Below are 23,910 nucleotides of genomic sequence, written 5' to 3' on the forward strand. Positions count from 1 at the left end.
TGGAGGCCGATCTCAAGGCGAGCGGCGAGGAGCTTGCTGCGCTCAAGCGTGAGCGCGAGAAGGACGCCGCCGCTCATGGCGAGCTGCAAGGTCGTCTCGCTGAGAGGAGCAAAGAGCTTAGCGCCGCCAAGGACTCCAACGCGGATCTTGAGTTGAAGCTGGTTACTTTGACTCAGACGCTGGACGGCGCCAGGGAGCGGGAGGTGGCCTTGTCGGAGAAGATCAAGGCCGACGAGGCGCTGCTGGCGAGTGCTACCGCCGCCCAGAACTCTTTTAGGGAGAATGTGGAGCACTGGACGGAGGGTCTCGTGGATGCTGCCGCAGCCATCGACAGGGAGCTGGCGCAGCTGGGGATGGAGGATCTCGGGTACTCCTCCGATGAGCACCTCCAACCCAGCGCCAAGCTCAGCTTGTTCTTCAAAGGCGTGGCGACGGCCCTCCAGCGACTCCGGGAGAAGATCCCAAAGCAGCTGGCCGACGAGTCGCGCAAGATCTGCGCGGGAGCTCTTCAAAAGGTGCTGGTGAAGGTGGCCTTCCGCAACCCAGGCCTCGACCTCACCAACGTCCTCAGGACCTTGCCGCCGGATGCTGATCTGGAAGCGCTCAAGACCCTTGTCGCACCCATTGTGGACAAGGTGAGCGGGATCAAGAGGGTTGAGGGCGATCGCGTAGATTAGGCCGCCCGTTTTCTCTTTTTCTTGTCGCTGCTGGTCATGTTATGAGAACAATCTGTTAGAGCTGCGACAAGCTATCTTGTAATATGACTCTATTTTGGGTAGCGATTGCTATGTTATTTCCTTTACTTGATTCCTTCCTTTGTATGTTTTTGCCCTACGCTTTTAGGAACTTGTCGGCGCAGGCACCTTAGCCGCGAGTGCTGAGTGCGGGACATCAGCAGCCTGCTGGCGGTGCCGTTACCGACAAGAAACCTTGTCGCAACTAGTCGCAGCTCACTTAAGTTGTTGAGCGGACTCGAAACAAAGTAAGGGCGCAACTAGCTACGAGTTGGTTCCCCCGCGCACAGGTTTTCCATACAAAGCACGGTCGTTCGAGGAAGATAACTTAAAAATTTAAAACTGATTGCTCAAACTTTGGCAACTTAGCTTTTCTGTCGTTTGCTTTCCGGTAAGGCGAAACTTCCTTGAACGACGCCTGGTCCACACCATTATCTTCTCCTTTCCCCCCGGCAAACTTGTGGGCGAGGGAACCTTCCTTCCTTTGAGAAAGAGAAAGAAGAGAAAATAAAGATATGGAGCCTTACGGCTCGTTATTGCTTACCGGGGGTAGGCGCTGCACAAAGTGTCAGATACATGCATGCAAAGAAAGTAGAAAGCATGAAATTGACAAGATGTGCGGAGCACATGAGCTTTACTTATGCACGGGGTCTGCGCCCGGCTTTGTACAAAGGATTACATGCAACATCGGCAAGACTTGTACAAAAGGTGGTTGCCGGAACAGGTTCCGGCAACCGCGCCTTACGGGTAAAACTTACGAAGATGCTCAATGTTCCAGGAGTTGCTCACCGGAATGCCATCTTCGGTCTCAAGGCGGACAGCGCCAGGCCTAGTGACTCGTTTCACCCGGTAAGGGCCTTCCCACTTCGGCGTCAACTTGTTGGAATTCTTGGCGGACTGAACGCGCCGAAGAACAAGGTCGCCTTCCTCGAGACTTCTGGCATTAACTTTGCGGCTATGGTAGCGGCGCAAAGCTTGCTGGTATCGAGCAGCTCGTACAGCAGCCTGAAGACGGTCCTCCTCAAGGAGCAGCGCGTCATCTTGTCGCAACTGCTCTTGCTCAAGCTCATCATAAGCGAGCACTCGAGGTGACCCGTATACGAGTTCCGTGGGGAGAACTGCCTCTGCTCCATAGACTAGAGCGAAAGGTGTCTGGCCAGTGGCTCGATTTGGCGTCGTCCTGATCGACCAAAGAACCACCGGCAGCTCCTCAATCCAGTTCTTTCCGCACTTGCGCAGCCTGTCGAAAGTCCTGGTCTTGAGCCCGCGCAGCACTTCAGCATTTGCCCTCTCCGCTTGACCGTTGCTTCTCGGATGAGCAACAGAAGCGAAGCAGACCTTGGCGCCAAGATCTTGGACGTACTGCATGAAGGTGCGGCTCGTGAATTGCGTGCCGTTGTCGGTGATGATCCTGTTAGGGATCCCGAAGCGGCAAACAATCGACCTGAAGAACTTGACTGCTGACTGTGCTATCACCTTCCTCACTGCTTCCACTTCCGGCCACTTTGTGAACTTGTCGATTGCAACGTACAAGTACTCAAAGCCCCCGACAGCTCGGGGAAAGGGGCCGAGGATGTCGAGCCCCTAGACCGAAAATGGCCAGGATAAAGGGATCGTCTGGAGAGCTTGAGCTGGCTGGTGTATCTGCTTGGAATGGAACTGGCACGCTTCACACTTGGTTACTTGTGCAGTTGCATCCTGGAGGGCTGTCGGCCAAAAGAAACCTTGCCGGAACGCTTTTCCGGCAAGTGCTCTTGCGCCAATGTGGTGACCACATATGCCTCCATGTATCTCTGCCAACAGCTTTTGTCCGTCTTCCCAGTGAATACACTTCAATTTCACGCCGTTGAGTCTTCTTCTGTACAGTGTGTTGTCGATAAACTTGTCAGGACCCCGACTCAATGCCACATCGATCTAGCATGTAACACCTCATATCACTTTGCGGTCTCACGCACGGTATTCCCACGGGTGTCGCCTTACCTTTGCCCGGGACCGTTTGCGCCTTTTGGCACACGTATATGATAGTGTCGCTAGCATCCATATGATAAGGAGCCCGGGCTGACATGGCTAGTCGTAAACCCAAAGTGGCACAAACTTACAGGGACAGGCATCCATGACCCAGAATCGAACGTGTCGGTCATCAGCGAGTGAATCCAGGCTGTAGCACTGGGCTAGCAGGACTCCGGTGAACCGGGCTGTAGCGGGCTAACAGGACTCCGGTATTCATCGCGTGACATTTCCCCGAAGGGACAGACACAGGAACGAAGAAGGACACATGCCGGCCAGCCTAAGTGTTCCGGAGCAGTAGCAAGCTACCATGGCTCGGTGGAAACACTAGGAGACATTTCCCGGTAAGAGAGGCTACTAAAGATAAACAACTAGATAGTCAGATCCCACACATACCAAGCATTTCAATAACATACACACAATATGCTCGATATGTGCAAACACAACATGGCATCACAACATGACTCTACGACTCAAGTATTTATTCAATAGGCTCCGAGGAGCGAGATATTACAAACATGAGTCTCATGACCCAACATTCAGAGCATACAAATCAAAGCACAAGCGGAAGCTCAACATGTCTGAGTACAGACATCTACAAATGAAAAAGGCTGAGAAGCCTGACTATCTACCAGATCCTGCCGAGGGCACAAGATCGTAGCTGAGGTAACAAGCTAAACGTCGAAGTCCACGTGGAACTACTAGTGAGACTGAAGTCTCTCTGCAAAAACATAAATTAAGCAACGTGAGTACAAATGTACCCAGCAAGACTTACATCAGAACTAACTACATATGCATCATTATCAACAAAGGGGATGGTGGGGTTTAACTGCAGCAAGCCAGCTTTGACTCGGTGGCTATCCTGAACTACGACTGCAAGTAACTCTTTTGAGGTGGCGCACACGAGTCCACATATTCACCATATCAATACACCACTATGGATCCGCTCCCGTCTCCCTACGAGAACGCCATCCATAGCACTCACGCTTATCTTGCGCATTTTAAAGTATCCACTTTCACTTGTCTATGAACTGATATAAGGCAACCCAGAAGTCCTTTTCCGCGGACACGGCTATTCGAATAGATGATGTTAACCCTGCAGGGGTGTACTTCTTCACACACGCTCTCACCACTTACCGCCGTTTACACGACATGTACTCGGCAACCTTCAAGCGGAAGCCCAACGTGGGTGTCGGCCACGGCCTACCTAAACACTCGAGTCTCTAGTCCAGGTTTATCGCCTATTCGGGTTCCATCCATGAGGAGATCCGGCCGGAGTTTCGCTCACAGCCCCAAACGATGTGAACAGGGTTCCCGAGACACCAAACGGGCGCCCGGTACACCGTGCCACGTGCCTACCGCATCACAGCCCACCCCTCCGGTCAGCGCTGCCCACGGCCTCCAGCATACTACAAACACCAGAAACTACTTGCAACTCCTGGACAGAGGACAAGGGTGATTAAGAAGCCGAGAGGGTCCATTGGTTTCGGGCCCAATGCGTGGTAGTAGCTGAATCATGGATCACAAACACAGAACTCAGTTCCTGAGGACGGCTGCAATGAGACAACCCACCATGTACTCCTACATGGCCTCTCACCGCTACCTTTACCAAATCGTGTTCACACACTTAGCTCACACACAGTAGGACATGTTCACACACCTCTGATTCATCCCCGATGAATCAGACCTGACTCAACTCTAAGCAGTAGCAGGCATGACAAACAAGCATGAATGAGTAGGCACAACAGGGCTCAAACAACTCCTACTCATGCTAGTGGGTTTCATCTATTTACTGTGGCAATGACAGGTCATGCAGAGGATAAAGGGGTTCAGCTACCGCAGCAAGTAACAGATGAATCGGTTGTTGTCCTAATGCAGTAAAAGAGAGCAGGAGCGAGAGAGTAGGATTGTATCGGAATGAACAAGGGGGTTTTGCTTGCCTGGCACTTCTGAAGATAACATTCAGTCTTCATCAGTGTCAACGATCACATCATCGGTACAACGTCTATCGAGGGGGAACAACACCGGCAAACACAGAAGAAACACGATCAATGCAATGCAACAATATGATGCATGATATGACATGGCAATATGATGTGTTTTGAGCTAATGCACCTAGCTATGATTTAAATGAAGTTGGTTTGAATACATGATTCAAACTCCAACTCCATATATGATTATTTAAATGCCCTTTATTTGTTTTGTCCAAAACAGAGGACAAACATTGTTCAAACATGCATGAAAATGGTACAGATGGATTCCTTGAATTTTTCTGATAATTTTTCATATATAAATTATTTCATTCTGACTTACGGTTGATTTTCTATGATTTATTGAAATTTAGGGCATTTTCTGAAATTTCCTGAATAATAATAAATCCAGAAAATGATTTATGGCATCAGCACCACGTCACTGTGACGTCAGCAGAGTCAACCGGGCGCCCCAGGTCAAACCTGACCCGTGGGGTCCATTGGTCAGTGAGACATACACTAAACCCGCATTGACTCGGGCTTTGACCCGCTACGGGGCCCGCTGTCAGTGTCTGTTAATGTGCTAATTGGGGGGATTAGCCGCTAATGGCAACGCCACGTCAGCGTCACCGGATTAGGCGCCGGCGACCACATCTCACGGCGGAGGCTCGCCGGGGTTGCGCTATGGGCTGCGGTTGGACGCGCGAAGAGCACCAGGAGGTAGCCCATGACCGTGTGCATCTAGGGAGACCAAGGGGAGGTGCGGGGGTGGCCGGGGTTCGCCGGAGTGGAGCCCGAGGCGGCGGCCGGAGCTCGGGGTTGGGGCGAGTTAGTGCTACGGTGTGCAAACGAGCGAGGTGCAAGGCTAGCAGAGCGCTACGCGATGCCGGGAGCGAGTTAGGCACGCCAGGGTGACCAAATGGTCACCGGAGCTACGCCGACGTTGAGCTCAGGCGGCGGCGCGTTTCGGCCATAAAGGGGGCGACGGCTACGGCGATCAAATGAAGCGGGGAAGAGGGGGAAACGGTGGAGGAGCTCACAGCGATCACGAAGAGGGGCTCGGCTTGCTCGGGAACGGCCGGAGTTCAACGAATCGGGCGACGGCGACCGGCGGGTCCGAGGTAGGAGACGAGCCCGGAGAGGACGTTCGGGGGCTTCTGGAGGGGCGTGGCTCGGTGAGGAGGAGGAGGGGGTCGAGGCGGAGCCTTTGAGCGCATCGGCGAGGCTAGGGGTGGCCGGTGGCCACGGGTACGGCGACGATGACGGCGAGCTCCGCTCGGTGGTGCGCGCGAGAGGGGAGCAGAGGAGGGGATGGGGTCCAGGGGGAGAGAGGAGAGGTGCAGGGGGCGAGGGGGAGTGCGTGGCACTCGCAGGCGCGTCGGGGCAGCGGTGGGAAGCAGGAGGTGGCGCGCGCGTGCCCACGCGCGGCGACCACACGCCCTCCTGCCTACTGGCAGGAGGTTGAAGACGGTGGGGGCGACTGCTGGGCTGGGCCAACAGTGCTGGGCCGCAGCTGGGCCGCCAGGTAGGTTAGGTAGGTGGCCTGGTGGCCTTCTCTCCCTCTCTTTATTATTTGTTTTAGTTTTCTAATTTTCTGTAAACTGTTGGGCTTTATTAAAAATACCTATGCACTTTCAAAAATCATGAGACTGCTTGTGGCCATTATTTGGATTATTTCCAATAACCAGAATTTCAGTTCATGAATATTTGGACATTTAATATAATATATAAAATTTAAATGCCCAAATGCAAATAAGGTATGATTTAAATCCAGAGCCCAATATATCATGAAAATGTGCAGCACCTCTGGTTATGGTTTATAGCATTTCCCCAGAAATGATGAACATTTTCTAAAGCCAATTGGATTCACTGAAAAATATTTTTAGTTGAACCTATTTGAATTCCTTTAATGCTAGGGTTTAGGCAATCCCCATTTCAAGTTTCATAAAATTTAAACATGATGCATGGATGCTAAAGCAAAAACAAACAAGGGCTGATCTGGGGCTGTGACAGCTCACCCCCACTAAACAAGAATCTCGCCCCGAGATTCAAGACGTGAGGTAAGAGGAAAAGGGGAGTCACAAAACTATCACAATCTTCATGATCCAATTGCCCTTCTCGGAGATGGTGATCCATTCCATCATCTTGGTCTTGACGTCTTTTCTTTCGAGATCTTCACTCGACACGACAACAGAAAGAAGGGGAAAACCCTACAGAATTTACTCGTCTTTGAAGATCGAGCAACTCAAGATCAGTTCATGGAGAGACGTAAGAACAACTCTTGAGTTGAGACACCAAACACACATTAGGAATGATGGTAAAGAAATGGATGACGAAGGTTCAAATTGGTAGGCAACCATTCCACGCTTAAGTAAAATGGTGCATGGTTTCAAAGTAACAAGGAGATGATTGCCATGACTCCATAACGGGACACCTTAGGAAAGGTGACGCAAAGAGCTATTCCCCTAAGTGGCAAAAGAATTACTTTTGATTCAGAGATCATTGAAACTCTTCATACCAGCCTAAGGCAATTCACAACGATCGTTTGGCGGAGTGCAAAGGAATGGTACACCCGGACTAGAATGGATGATGTGGACTACCTTGTTGAAGACAACGCAATGGATGATTTTTGCTTATCACCGGAAATGGAAGAGACCCATGGTAGAATGGCACATTGGCGGTGCAAGCTGGGAACAAAATGCAAATGCTGGGAATGATTCTGGTAACTGGGGAAGAACCCAACAATAGAGAGTGAATTCACTGTTTGAAAAGGTCATAGCATTGCCGAGGAAACTGAGAGCACTATACAGTTAATGCCGACGATCAAACCTAGCACTTGCGCGTGCTCTCAAGAACTTGAGCATTTCCATAATCATCAAGATTTTACCAATATCCGTGTCAAGGATCCTGGCAACACATCATACTACCATGATGAATACCGGTGGAAGATGTAGATGCAAAGGAAGATAACACCTTCTCAGGTTTCACCTTAACGAGGCCAAGGGGACGAAATCTGGATGATCGACCAAGAGACATTTAGCACTCCGCTTCTAATGTTCTCCTTGATGTGCTAGCATAATCCACCCATAGATATGGTTTGATATCTAGAACATCAAGTAAAAGGCCGGACTTCGGGATCTCAAAAATCCATAGGGGCAACTAGGGAGTAAATCCTACAAAATCCCTATGGGGAGGTGGCCAACTTCTCCAATCAAGATACTACAATATTAGGTCTCCCGGCGGGGTGTGTTGGCCACGACATCCACTTTACCGGTTTCCGAGGGACCGATATTATAGTTCTTGGGAAATGTTCCAAACCATCATATCTGCCTGAGATTCAGATCTGGTTGGTGTCAGGATATTCCAGACTCATGAAGTCTAGAAAGAAAATTGAAAGTTTACAACACAAATCGACGAGACGGTGTTGTGAGATTCTCGGGGAATGAACTACGGCAGTAAGCTCCAAGACATGAGCTGGTTCTGCTACAACATGTGAACACGTTGTCCCAGACAAACATGATCCCATGGTAGTCTTACAATAAAACACTACCGAGTTCCGGTGGGGAACCATCATCGAGGATATCGAAGTCCTCGCATAAGTCTTGCTCTTAAGAAGAGACTTCTTCTCCTTGAACAAATCAATCAGTGGCTTGGTGTGCTAGGACTACATATGGAATGAAGGTTGCAAGTCTTCGAACCACAGAATACTTCGCACGTATGCATGAATGATTTGAGACGATTCCAAAGGAAGCAACATTGACTTTCTCAAATCCACGGCGGCAACTTGCATCAAATGCACATGAACTGGAGGAAGTCACTTCTTACATCCGAACATATACTTCATGCACGGGACATGAAGATAATGCTTATAAAAGTTTCCAACACTAGCTGGATGTTCAACACGAATCATGGATGAGACAAAATGCTGCTGATGGGCTCAACAACAAGTTATCGGGATTTCCATGGAGATGGAATTCCATAACTATGTGAACAAGGTGATAGTATTGGTCAGACCCAAAAGATATAATGGTGTATGCTCGAGGAAAATCCACGATTAAGACAACATTACGAACATTGTTGGTTCTGATTTGATTTGAGAATAGCCCACACTCAAATCAAAGTTTTGGCAAGACAATAGCTCCAGCAACTGGTCTCAAGGATCAATTGATGAAGATATCATCTTTCTTCAACACACACAAAAGGATATCCCTTAAAATGAACTAAGCCAGGCAAGCTTTTATCTCCCGACTCTCCAAGTTGTTGTTTAGCTTGACCAACCAACTCAGGGGTATGCAACACAGATTCTTGGAGAATGGCTAGTTTACAAGAAACCAACTTGACCACGAACTCAACATAGCGGTCAGGCGACAACCTGGTGATACTTTCGTGAAGATATTTGGAAAATCACGAACCACCGATATGTTACTAAGCTCGAGAACAATCTTGCTTTTTGAGGCAAGACGATATGATGAATAGAGCGAAGATTTGAAATAATCCTAACTCATCGATCGAGGAGTGCACCGAGAACAAGGACTAGGTAGCACAATCAGTCTTAGAATGATGATTCAATAACCAACACGCTAAGAGTGAAAGTTTTGTCCTTTAACTACCAAGCAATATTATTGCTAGGAGTATTGATTTCACACATCACGATTCACTTGTCGGCATTCCGGTTGCAACAACACGGGGACCAAGAAATGAATAACGATGGTGAGAAGTATCACTGTACCAAGAGTTCATAGGATGGTGTGCAATTCCTATAACAATCCTGATATAAAAGATGGTAATACTCCAAGGTAGAGCAGAACAAAAGCTGGATTAGCAATTAGTTCTGTGGAGCACAACTTCTTTGACCCAATCCTGGATATGGAAGAGGTACTGGAGTTTGTTTCTCCTAGTCATTCCGCGATAGAATGGCTTGACGGACCACAAGAGTAATAGGCATCGATAAACGAACGCACGCATACTCTTGACTATCAATTGATAGACGAAGGTCAGTAGACAACTAAAGAGGGACAACTCAAAGGAACATATAACTTTCTGAGTTGTGGATGCATAGATTAGTATGTCGAACCAAGTTCAACATAATTCTTCCGGATAACACATGCAGAAAGGTTGAGCTGGCAGAGTCACAATATAGCATGGAGAACTCATCGAGAGCACTCTTGTTGTCATCTTTTGGTTCAAAAGAACTCCTGCCAAGAATGGTTCATGGTAATTGGAAGAAGGATGTACCATGAACCTCGAGGACAATCGCAAAGTTACTAATAACCTAAAGGAACTAGCAAACACTATCAACATGAAGTAAGTAGAGTGAATCTCGGGTTCAAGAACCCCGCAATAGAATACCTACTAACTAATAACATCACGGGATGCTTTCGAGAATGATGGCCAGATTCATCACACGGGGAACACAAAACATGGCTAAATTACTAGGTGATACTCTAGACACCTAGGGTCATAGTAATAACTCCGACATATATGTTAAGGCAACAGAGTACCTCAACTCACCGATTAGTGTGGGTAATCTGGCACAAAGGAACATCGGAACGGGAGGAAGGGATTTTGCAAATGCTTCAGACTATTTAGAAACTGGGATGACTCGGACAGCATAACGGCTGTAAATGCTCAAAAAGTTTGGAGACATACTACAGAAATGGTGGCATAGCCACTCAGAAGCACAATATCAAGGTTTCGAGATCAACAATTAACATACGGAAGTAATAGGAACTGAAACGAGGCTTAAGTCCAACAATTCTATAAGTCTACGGATTAGTAACACGTGATCCTGATAGAAAGAAGAGATAGCCTAGTTCTTAATCCCCGTAGGAAAGATAAGATGACTCAGATCAGAAGGGCATAATGTATAAGGAGTAAAAAGAGCCTTACGTTCCATCCCACAATCAATTCCCTTATATAACTAAAGAATTTCTAGACTCAACTTCGACCAGTTTGGCTTGGTAATCCTACAGGCAGTCAAGCTCTGATACCAACGCTGTCAGGACCCCGACTCAATGCCACATCGATCTAGCATGTAACACCTCATATCACTTTGCGGCCTCACGCACGGTATTCCCACGGGTGTCGCCTTACCTTTGCCCGGGACCGTTTGCGCCTTTTGGCACACGTATATGATAGTGTCGCTAGCATCCATATGATAAGGAGCCCGGGCTGACATGGCTAGTCGTAAACCCAAAGTGGCACAAACTTACAGGGACAGGCATCCATGACCCAGCATCGAACGTGTCGGTCATCAGCGAGTGAATCCAGGCTGTAGCACTGGGCTAGCAGGACTCCGGTGAACCGGGCTGTAGCGGGCTAACAGGACTCCGGTATTCATCGCGTGACATTTCCCCGAAGGGACAGACACAGGAACGAAGAAGGACACATGCCGGCCAGCCTAAGTGTTCCGGAGCAGTAGCAAGCTACCATGGCTCGGTGGAAACACTAGGAGACATTTCCCGGTAAGAGAGGCTACTAAAGATAAACAACTAGATAGTCAGATCCCACACATACCAAGCATTTCAATAACATACACACAATATGCTCGATATGTGCAAACACAACATGGCATCACAACATGACTCTACGACTCAAGTATTTATTCAATAGGCTCCGAGGAGCGAGATATTACAAACATGAGTCTCATGACCCAACATTCAGAGCATACAAATCAAAGCACAAGCGGAAGCTCAACATGTCTGAGTACAGACATCTACAAATGAAAAAGGCTGAGAAGCCTGACTATCTACCAGATCCTGCCGAGGGCACAAGATCGTAGCTGAGGTAACAAGCTAAACGTCGAAGTCCACGTGGAACTACTAGTGAGACTGAAGTCTCTCTGCAAAAACATAAATTAAGCAACGTGAGTACAAATGTACCCAGCAAGACTTACATCAGAACTAACTACATATGCATCATTATCAACAAAGGGGATGGTGGGGTTTAACTGCAGCAAGCCAGCTTTGACTCGGTGGCTATCCTGAACTACGACTGCAAGTAACTCTTTTGAGGTGGCGCACACGAGTCCACATATTCACCATATCAATACACCACTATGGATCCGCTCCCGTCTCCCTACGAGAACGCCATCCATAGCACTCACGCTTATCTTGCGCATTTTAAAGTATCCACTTTCACTTGTCTATGAACTGATATAAGCAACCCAGAAGTCCTTTTCCGCGGACACGGCTATTCGAATAGATGATGTTAACCCTGCAGGGGTGTACTTCTTCACACACGCTCTCACCACTTACCGCCGTTTACACGACATGTACTCGGCAACCTTCAAGCGGAAGCCCAACGTGGGTGTCGGCCACGGCCTACCTAAACACTCGAGTCTCTAGTCCAGGTTTATCGCCTATTCGGGTTCCATCCATGAGGAGATCCGGCCGGAGTTTCGCTCACAGCCCCAAACGATGTGAACAGGGTTCCCGAGACACCAAACGGGCGCCCGGTACACCGTGCCACGTGCCTACCGCATCACAGCCCACCCCTCCGGTCAGCGCTGCCCACGGCCTCCAGCATACTACAAACACCAGAAACTACTTGCAACTCCTGGACAGAGGACAAGGGTGATTAAGAAGCTGAGAGGGTCCATTGGTTTCGGGCCCAATGCGTGGTAGTAGCTGAATCATGGATCACAAACACAGAACTCAGTTCCTGAGGACGGCTGCAATGAGACAACCCACCATGTACTCCTACATGGCCTCTCACCGCTACCTTTACCAAATCGTGTTCACACACTTAGCTCACACACAGTAGGACATGTTCACACACCTCTGATTCATCCCTGATGAATCAGACCTGACTCAACTCTAAGCAGTAGCAGGCATGACAAACAAGCATGAATGAGTAGGCACAACAGGGCTCAAACAACTCCTACTCATGCTAGTGGGTTTCATCTATTTACTGTGGCAATGACAGGTCATGCAAAGGATAAAGGGGTTCAGCTACCGCAGCAAGTAACAGATGAATCGGTGTTATCCTAATGCATTAAAAGAGAGCAGGAGCGAGAGAGTAGGATTGTATCAGAATGAACAAGGGGGTTTTGCTTGCCTGGCACTTCTGAAGATAACATTCAGTCTTCATCAGTGTCAACGATCACATCATCGGTACAGCGTCAATCGAGGGGGAACAACACCGGCAAACACAGAAGAAACACGATCAATGCAATGCAACAATATGATGCATGATAATGACATGGCAATATGCTGGTGTTTCGAGCTAATGCACCTGGCTATTATTTAAATGAAGTTGGTTTGAATACATGATTCAAACTCCAACTCCATATATGATTATTTAAATGCCCTTTATCTTTTTTGTCCAAAACAGAGGACAAACATTGTTCAAACATGCATGAAAATGGTACAAATGGATTCCTTGAATTTTTCTGATAATTTTTCATATATAAATTATTTCATTCTGACTTACGGTTGATTTTCTAAGATTTATTGAAGTTCAGGGCATTTTCTGAAATTTCCTGAATAATAATAAATCCAGAAAATGATTTATGGCGTCAGCACCACGTCACTGTGACGTCAGCAGAGTCAACTGGGCGCCCCAGGTCAAACCTGACCCGTGGGGTCCTTGGTCAGTGAGACGTACACTAAACCTGTGTTGACTCGGGCTTTGACCCGCTACGGGGCCCGCTGTCAGTGTCTGTTAGTGTGCTAATTGGGGGGATTAGCCGCTAATGGCAATGCCACGTCAGCGTCGCCGGATTAGGCGCCGGCGACCACATCTCGCGGCGAAGGCTCGCCGGGGTTGCGCTATGGGCTGCGGTTGGACGCGCGAAGAGCACCAGGAGGTAGCCCATGACCGCGTGCATCTAGGGAGACCAAGGGGAGGTGCGGGGGTGGCCGGGGTTTGCCGGAGTGGAGCCCGAGGTGGCGGCCGGAGCTTGGGGTTGGGGCGAGTTAGTGCTACGGTGTGCAAACGAGCGAGGTAAGAGGCTAGCGGAGCGCTACGCGATGCGGGGAGCGAGTTAGGCACGCCAGGGTGACCAAATGGTCACCGGAGCTACGCCGACGTTGAGCTCAGGCGGCGGCGCGTTTCGGCCATAAAGGGGGCGACGGCTACGGCGATCAAATGAAGCGGGGATGAGGGGGAAACGGTGGAGGAGCTCACAGCGATCACGAAGAGGGGCTCGGCTTGCTCGGGAACGGCCGGAGTTCAACGAATCGGGCGACGGCGACCGGCGGGTCCGAGGTAGGAGACGAGCCCGGAGAGGACGTTCGGGGGCTTCTGGAGGGGCGTGGCTCGGTGAGGAGGAGGAGGGGGTCGAGGCGGAGCCTTTGAGCGCATCGGCGAGGCTAGGGGTGGCCGGTGGCCACGGGTACGGCGACGATGACGGCGAGCTCCGCTCGGTGGTGCGCGCGAGAGGGGAGCAGAGGAGGGGATGGGGTCCAGGGGAGAGAGGAGAGGTGCAGGGGGCGAGGGGGAGTGCGTGGCACTCGCAGGCGCGTCGGGGCAGCGGTGGGAAGCAGGAGGTGGCGCGCGCGTGCCCACGCGCGGCGACCACACGCCCTCCTGCCTACTGGCAGGAGGTTGAAGACGGTGGGGGCGACTGCTGGGCTGGGCCAACAGTGCTGGGCCGCAGCTGGGCTGCCAGGTAGGTTAGGTAGGTGGCCTGTTGGCCTTCTCTCCCTCTCTTTATTATTTGTTTTAGTTTTCTAATTTTCTGTAAACTGTTGGGCTTTATTAAAAATACCTATGCACTTTCAAAAATCATGAGACTGCTTGTGGCCATTATTTGGATTATTTCCAATAACCAGAATTTCAGGTCATGAATATTTGGACATTTAATATAATATATAAAATTTAAATGCCCAAATGCAAATAAGGTATGATTTAAATCCAGAGCCCAATATATCATGAAAATGTGCAGCACCTCTGGTTATGGTTTATAGCATTTCCCCAGAAATGATGAACATTATCTAAAGCCAATTGGATTCACTGAAAAATATTTTTAGTTGTACCTATTTGAATTCCTTTAATGCTAGGGTTTAGGCAATCCCCATTTCAAGTTTCATAAAATTTAAACATGATGCATGGATGCTAAAGCAAAAACAAACAAGGGCTGATCTGGGGCTGTGATAAAACTAGTACATACTTGACTGCCGGGCTACTCTTTCCGCTTCTTCTTGCTCTTCGGGAAGTTCTCCTGTCTGAAGGAAACACACAATCTGCTGTGCCCATGCTGGAGCTTGCGGCTCGACAACAAGGACTAAAGGCACATCTGCTGCTGTGGGAACATCCGCTTCTAAGGCGAGAACCTGCGGCTCAGCCGGAGCTTGACGTTCCCCGGCAAGCTTGCCAGAGCAAAACTTGTCGGGAGCGTCTGCTTGAACGGAACAAACTCTAAGGCTTGCCGGAGCAGACTGCTCCTCACCACCCTTGGTGTTGATCTTGAGGACCTTCTTGGCGGCGGCTTCAGGGAGCTCTGCCGGAAAATAGTCACCAGAAATCAACTTCCTCTTCTTGCTCTGTCCAGTTGATGGCGTTACAGATGGTTGAGTCAGCTTGAGCACAAAGATCCCTGGTTCCATAGGTAACTTAAGTGCGGCGCACTTTGACAGGCCATCGGCAATGTCGTTTTGAGCTCTTGGAACATGTTCCATCTGTAGGCCGTCAAAGTGCTCTTCTAGCTTCCTCACTTCATCGACGTAAGCTTCCATCAACAGACTCTGATAATTCTTGTTCACTTGGCGGACGACAAGCTATGAGTCACCCCTGACAATGAGCTTCTTGATCCCAAGGTCTGCTGCGATCCTGAGACCGGCAAGCAAACCATCATACTCTGCGGTATTGTTCGTTGCTTGCTCCTTGGGAAAGTGCATCTGGACTACGTACTTCAGGTGCTCTCCGGTGGGTGCGACAAGTAGCACGCCTGCACCAGTGCCTTGCAGCGAGAAGGCACCATCAAAGTACATCAGCCACTCTTTGCTTGCTTCCTTGACGGGGATGCTCGTTTCTGGAATTTCTTCATCTTGTGTTGGCGTCCATTCTGCTATGAACTCCGCCAACGCTCTGCTTTGGATAGTTGAAGTGCTCTCAAACTTGAGGTCAAAGCTTGACAATTCCAGTGCCCACTCGACAATCCTGCCTGTTGCTTCTGGATTTTGCAATATCCTCTTCAGCAGAAAACGAGTGACGACTGTGATCTCATGTGCTTGAAAGTAATGGCGCAGCTTTCTCGAGGCCATGAGAAGGCCGAAAAGCAATTTCTACACGCCAGAGTACCTTGACCTAGCCCCCTGCAGAAGGGAACTGACAAAGTAAAATGGGCGCTGCACCATTCTTTTCTGCATCTTCTCACGCGACTGCGTAGATCCATCTTTGTCGGGACCAGAGCTTGCCGGTGAAGTCCTCTGCTTGTCGCTGGATGCATCTGTCGTGGTTGCTGGCTCATCATCCGCCTCCCTCTCTGCTACTAACGCAGCACTAACCACTTGATTGGTTGCCGCTATATATAGCAGCAACTTCTCTTGTGGCTTAGGTGCGACAAGTGTTGGAGTGGAGGACAGGTATCTCTTTAAGTCCTGGACTGCAGCCTCCGCTTCCGGAGTCCATTTCATTGGACCTGCCTTTTTCAATATTTTGAAAAATGGCAGGGCGCGTTCAGCAGACCTAGAGATAAACCTGCTGAGAGCAGCTACGCAACCGGCAAGTCTTCGTACATCCTTGACGTGCTTTGCTGCTTCAATCTGCTCAATGGCCTTGATCTTGTCGGGATTGGCTTCAATTCCTTGCTGAGACACGAAGAACCCGAGAATCTTGCCGGAGGGGACTCCAAACACACATTTCTCGGGGTTAAGCTTGAGGTTGATCTTGTGCAGATTTGCAAAGGTTTCGTCTAAATCTTGAATCAGAGTCGCCTTGTCCTTGCTCTTGACCACTATGTCATCCATGTAGGCTTCCACATTTCTGTGTACTTGCGGCTCAAAAGCGTCCTGGACTACCCTTGCAAATGTTGAACCAGCATTCTTTAAACCAAAAGGCATCCGTACGAAACAGTATGTACCACATGGGGTGATGAATGCGGTCTTCTCCTCATCCTCTTCTGCCATGAAGATCTGATGGTATCCTGAGTATGCATCAAGAAATGAAAGCAAGTCACATCTGGCCGTGGAGTCAACAATCCGGTCGATGCGCGGCAAGGGAAATGGGTCTTTGGGACAAGCTTTATTGACATCGGTAAAATCGACACAAAGCCTCCATTTCCCGTTTGCCTTGCGCACGACTACAGGGTTGGCCAACCACGTAGGATGGAGCACTCCTCTGACAAGGCCTGCTGCTTCCAATTTCTTGATTTCTTCTGCGATGAATTCTTGGTGCTCCACTGCCTGCTTCCTAACTTTCTACTTGACGGGCCGTGCATGAGGACAGACGGCAAGATGGTGCTCGATTACTTTCCTGGGAACACCGGGGATGTTAGAAGGTTGCCACGCAAATACGTTGACGTTCGCCCGCAGGAAAGCAACGAGCGCGCTTTCCTATTTATGGTCGAGAGTGGCACTGATGGTGAAGGTACCATCAGTGCCATCCTCCTTGGCGGACACCTTCTTGGTCTCTGGTGGAGCTGCCATTGTCTTCTTACACTTGCCGGTGGAGCTCGATGGTGCATCCTCGACGGTAGCGCAGCACTCCAAAGAGGTGCGCTTGCCGGAGTGGGCATCAGAACTCTTGCCGTACTTGGTCTTCTTCCTCGCCCCGGGAGCTCCAACGGCAAGTGACTTGCGATCTGTTGTGGCTGCTGCTTCCCGGTAGATCTTGTCGGCGCAGATAAGAGCATCTTTCTTGTCGCCAGGGACAGAGATGACACTTATCAGGCCTGGCATCTTCAGCATGTTGTATGCATAGTGAGAGGCTGCCATGAATTTGGCGAGTGCTGGACGGCCGAGTATCCCATTGTAAGGCAATGGAAAGTCTGCAACATCGAAAGTGACCCTCTCAGTCCTGAAGTTCAACTCGCTGCCAAATGTCACCGGCAACGTGATCTTTCCCTTCGGCTTGCTCCTTCCTGGATTGATTCCTTGGAATGTGCCGGTCTCTTCGAGCTCGCTATCAGGGATCCGGTGTTTCTGGAGTACCGCGGAGGAGATCAGGTTCAAGCTGGCCCCGCCATCAGCTAGCATCTTAGTGACCTTGAGGTTGCGGATAGTTGGTGAAACCAACATCGGCAAGCACCCGACCGCAGTTATGCGATCAGGGTGGTCCTCAATATCAAAGATGATAGGCGTGCTGGACCATTTTAGAGGCTTGCGTGACTCGACGAGTGGTTCTGCCGCATTGACTTCCCGCATCCACTGCTTGAGCTGGCGGTGGGAAGTATGCAGAGAAGCACCGCCGTCAACGCACAGGACCTCTGTGGCTTTCTGGAACTCCTGCTCATCGGTCTCGTCATCATCCATATCTTCATCGTCGTTGTCATCTTCATCCTTGTCGCGGCCGCGGGGAGGTCTATCTCCTTGCCGCTGCTTGGCCTTGCTGCGGCGTCCTCCTCGGTCGGGGCGTTTCTTGCCGGCTCCTCCAGCACCTTCCTGGGCCTTCTCCTTGTCGCGTCGCTCGTATTCAGCCTTTTGCTGCTCGACAAGCTGCTCGACCTTCTTGCAGCTCTGGAGGTCATGGCCCTTGGTGCAGTGGATCTTGCAGTACTGCTTGTTGGTGCCGTCTTGCTTGTCGGCGACCGCCACAGCCTGGTAGTTGTTGCCGCCGGAGCTACCAGCTTTGGCTTTCTTGGCGCCACCTTTGTTGCGGACTGCTCAACGACTAGCACATCTTTGCCTTTCTTCTTCCTGTTGTTCCACTGCCGGTTTTTCTTTGCCGGGGCAGCCCCCTCACTATCAGATCCTCCTGCTTCTGTATTCTCTCCGGGGAGTTTCCTCCCTTCCTCAGCACGTGCACACTTGTCGGCCAGGGCATATAGCTCACTGACGTCTCTGATCTTGCACATCGCCATCTCCTCCCGCATCCTGCGGTTTCGCATGTTCTGATGGAACGCGCTGATTACCGCGGCAGGGTGGACATTTGGGATGTTGTGCTGTACGCGGCTGAATCTCTAAATGTACTTGCGCAGGGGCTCTCCTTCCTTCTGGGCGAGCAGATGAAGGTCGCTCTCTTGGCCATGATGCTTGTGGCCGCCTGTAAAGGCGCCGACAAACTGATGGCATAGGTCTGCCCAGGAGGATATGGAGTTGTCCGGCAAGTGCATGAGCCAGGATCTGACATTGGGCTTGAGCACCAGTGGGAAGTAGTTGGCAAGGATCTTGTCGTCCCGCCCCCCGGCAGCTTGCACCGCGATGGTGTAGATGCCGAGGAACTCAGACGGATGCAACTTGTCGTCATACTTCTCTGGTACGTCTGGCTTGAAATTCTTCGTGCTGGGCCACTGGACTTGCCGCAGCTCACGAGTGAACGCAGGGCAACCTACCGCGTACGGCAAGTCGCCTGGTTCCCCTGGTGCATGCATGTCGACAGAGGGCCCAGCGCGCTGGTCCGATTGACGCCGCGCTTCTCTTTGGCGCTCGATGCGAGTTCGAGCGTCTTCTTGCTGTCGCTCGGGAAGAACTTGGCGCTGATCGCGGCAAGCTCGTGGATCTGATGATGCGGTGGAGTCGCTGTCGAGGTGGATCCGGCGAGTCGGCGATCTTGGCCTTCGGGGTGGAGAGTGCATGGTGGTTGCACCCCCACCGGTTTCGTCGCCATCGGCTCGTGCCTGGCAGTCCTGCCGCGGTAGTGATGTACTCGGCTGCCGTGGAGTGTCGCCGTTGGCGAAGCCGATGAGACTCTGAATGGTGGCCCTCCATTCATTGATCTTGTCTGCCGTTGGAGGGTAATCCAGGAGCAGTTGAGCTCGCGCCAAAGCTTCTGCTGGAGTGGTGGGAGGCAGTGGCGAACGGCGCGAGGAGCGGGATATGCTCGGACTTCTAACTATGTTAGAAGGAGCAGTATCCCGTCCAGGCGACCGTGTCTCGCTCGTGCCAGCATGTTGGCGTGCATGCTGGTCTCGAGCACCCCGAGATCCACCAGCTCGATCTTGGTCCAACAAACGTATGGCACTGCGAATACCATGACGCTGTCGGTCCTGCGCCTCCTAAGATGGGCGCGGTGCATGTACGGACGCCGAGGTCTGTGCAGCTTTGTCCTTGGACCTGGCAGCACCGTGAGCTCCCTCGTCGATGTCCGTTCTGCCGCCGGCGTCTACCCCACCATCGGTTTGCTCTGGTGGTGGTGGGATCGACGTGGACGGAACAGCTGCCACCGAAGTCCTCTTCTTCGGTGGCATGTCGATGAAGAAGATGAAGATCTAGGTCGTGTGAACGCCGGATCAGGTTCACACAACCTCGACGCCCCCTACCTGGCACGCCAAAGATGTCGGGGAAGCTGATCCATGAACACCTATGGGACCGGCGGACCGAGACCCTTTCGGTTTGGCGGGGGGCGGAGATCGCACGAAGAGCAGATCGAGACGAAGCACACGAGCAGTTTACCTAGCTTCGGAGCTCTTCGGAGAGATAATACTCCTACTGCTGCATGTCTGAGTGTATTGAGTTCTTGCTCGGGAGCGCTGAGTGCTACAGTACACACTAGCTGCTAACGAGACCGAGCGTGAGTGTTTTTCTGGCTTCGAACCCCTGAACCCCCTCTACGTTGTGCATGGGCCTCCTTTTATATGCTAAAGGGGTCACCGACAGGTGGCAACGTAGATAAGGGTAAAAATGGAAAAGGAATTGCGATTGGTACAACAACCTGTATAGTGTATCATACATAACCCTGACGGCAGGGGACAAAGGCATTAAATGCCCGTCTACGTCGCCCAAATAGTGCAAACAGGGACCATCAGGGACACCACCGCTCGCCACGATGGCAATCTTGTCAGCGTCGCTTACCACCGCGCATCGTGGCTGCACAGCCTCCTGCCACGCGCGCCTGGAAAGGTCTCAGGGCGACACGTTGGTGGATGTGCTGGAGCGCAGGTACAGAGTGGTAGCCTGCCGCGGCAAGCGCCTTGCCGCGGTCGTTGTCTTGTCGCGTCCGGAAGCTTGTCGCTCACCGGGCCTCGCCGCGACGCGTGGCGTGTCGCGGCAAGTTCCTTTAGATGCCTTGGTTGGCCTTCCCGGCAAGCTCCTCTTGCCAGGGCCTTGTCTCCTTGGCTTGAATACTTTGTTCTTGAATGGCTCCAAAGGAACCACGGAGGACCTTGGCGGTCACCCGGCAAGCCTTGCCGCAGGGTGCTGCAACTGCCCGTGCACAAGTTCGGGATACTAGGGTACCCCTACTCTAGTACACCGACAGACGGCAGGGTAATACCGCATATAGGTAGGTATGGTGGACTCATCTAGAATAACTTGGGTTTCAGGTTTTTGACGTACAAGCAGAGTTCCCACTTAGTATAGGTGAAGGCTAGCAAATAGGTTGAGAAGCGGCCGGCTAGAGAGCAATAACGGTCATGAACATGCATTATGCATAAGTAAAAGTGGATACTAGCATGAGTAGGATATGAACACCATGAACATAAATATCATAGAGGATATGTTGGTTTTGATTCAACTACATGCATGAACATGTGCCAAGTCAAGCCACTCAAACATTCATAGGAGGATACCATATCATCATACTTCATCACAATCATTTTAACGCAATGTTGATATCTAAGATAAATCATTATTCACTCCTAGCTACTTATGCATGGCATGAGAAACTATAATCTCTGATTGTCATTACAAACATGTTTGATCATAATAGGCTGAATCATGGATACTATGTTAAACATATTGACAAAAACAGAACAAGTCGAGTTCATACCCGTTTCTCTCTGCCATGACCAGTTCATCTAATATCATCATTATTTCCTTTCACTTGCATACAAGTGAATTTGAAATAATAATAGTGCAAGAGTGCCGTGGACTAAGCTGGAATATGCAAACATTTTATTCAAGAGGAGAAGACAAGGTAATATGAGCTCGTCGTTAGATCAACAATAATGCAAATGAGAGCCACTCAACATTTTCATCGTGGTCTTCTCCTCGGTATGACTCGATAAAGGAAAAAGAAATTCAGAGAAACACAGTGAAATATTTTTGGAGTTTTTGTTTTTTTTGAAAGCAAGCAAACAAAAAAGGGAAAAGCAAAAACGAGAAAAACTATTTACACGGGAAAGCTCCCAACAAGTAAAAGAAGAACAAGGAAATCTTTTTGGGTTTTCTTTTTAGTACTACAACAATTTAAACTAGGAAGAAAAATCAAAAAGAAGCAAGAAAAATATTTTTGGAATTTTCTCAAAGTTTTTTCAAACACACAAGAAGAAAGCGAGAAAAGAAATTTAAGCATGGATGATACAATGAAAAAGTGTGGACACCAACAATTGGAATGAAATGTGTGAACATGAATGTAATGTCAGTGGGAATACGTACTCCCCCAAGCTTAGGCTTTTGGACTAACTTGGTAATCACCAGTTGTAGAAGCCATGAGGTCCAATGTTGAAGTGCTGGGGAGCAGGCACCATAGGGTCCCACTGCTGGGGCTCTACCTATGCTGCCGCCAGGTTGTTTTGGTAAGCGACAATGTCCTCAGGAAAAATCTTGTATCCATTCCTGGCAACATAATCAAACAAAGCAGGTGCAGGCAAGGTGATAATATCACGAGTTGTCTCACTGAAAACTAAATTGTAAGACAAGTCAATATCAGGGTAATCAGCAGCAAGAAACTGATGGTCCTTCATAGCTGTTTTGTCTAGGTAAACCTTGGCCAAGGGGCGATGATGTTGGCGTATCTGCACATTGAAGTGAGTCGCCAAGCGAGTAGCGTAAATGCCCCCATGTATTTTACCCTTGAATCTGTTAAGGTGAAGGCGACGTGCCACAATAGCTCCCAAGCTATAAGTGTTGTCGCCATAAAGTGCGCGACACAAAACAACAAAGTCTGGGGCACTAAGTGAACCCACCTTCTCTCTCGCTAGCAAGCACTTTGCAATAAATAAGGCAAAATAATGCATGGCAGGAAACTGCAAGCTAACGACAGTGGTGCGCGATACTCCTCTCTCACCCCCCACTGTCAGAGTACGGTAAAAACCATCAAACTCTGAGGGCCTAGGCTCTACCAGTCCACCATCAGAAGGAAGCATGCATATGTCACAAAATTCAGTAAGCGGGATCTGGCGGTGTTCGACATATAAATTAAATGACACCTCATTGGGATTATTCCTAGGATGAAAATGAAAGTTTTGCACAAAGGAGTTTGTGAGAAGATGATACTGTTCAGATTTAGCTGCGATGAAGTCGGTGAGGCCTACATTAGCAGCATATTGGTTGAACTCTTGGAGGATTCCGGCCTCTTCCATGAATGCATTATGGGGCCACTCACACGGCCGTAGCTCCGCCAACCTCGGGGTATGGAGGTCATTGTCAGATGACTGCCCAATAACCCCATTGGAGTTCTTCTTGGAAGCAAACTTCCTAAAGAAACTCATCTTTTTCCTATGAAGAAAATTCTGAAATTTTTAGTCCACAAAATTTTCTCAACAAAACTTCACAAAAATGATAGCAATTACTCATAGGGATGTATAAAGGCGATAGCAAGCATTCAAACTACTTAGAACTCTAAGAATTCAACATGCAAGCTCATCTACATCAGCACCAAGAGTATCTGATTATTCTAAACATAAACCCCTAAAACAAAAACTAATTGGACACATGGAGGAGTCACATACCAAGCAACAAATCCCCGAAACAGTTTCGGAAACGGAGCTTCGAGTAAAGAGATCGAAATCCGCGGTTTCGGGAGCAAGAACACGAGAGAGAGAGAGAGAGAGAGAGAGTGGTAGTGATTTTTTCTGGGTGGATGGAGTGGTGTGGGAAGAAGAAGTAAGTGAGGGGGGCCACGTGGGGACCACAACCCACCAGGGTGCGCCTTGGGGTCTTGGCGTGCCCAGGTGGGTTGTGCTCACCTGGTGCACCTCCCTCTGATATTATTTGCACCAGAAATTCAGAAATATTCAGAAATTTTTTTTACCAAATTTTTAGAGCATTCTGAGAACTTTTATTTTTGGGTCATTTTTTATAGCATGGAAAACTCAGAAAACAGACAAAGCATGGCATTTTATTTTATTTAACTAATAAAAACAGAAAACAAAAGGCAGTGACAGAAGGTAGTGCTTACTAAATTCATCAACTTCATACCTCTAAATAATGATCCAT

This window comes from Triticum aestivum, chromosome 5B, assembly GCF_018294505.1.
Source record: "Triticum aestivum cultivar Chinese Spring chromosome 5B, IWGSC CS RefSeq v2.1, whole genome shotgun sequence".
Classification (NCBI taxonomy): domain Eukaryota; kingdom Viridiplantae; phylum Streptophyta; class Magnoliopsida; order Poales; family Poaceae; genus Triticum; species Triticum aestivum.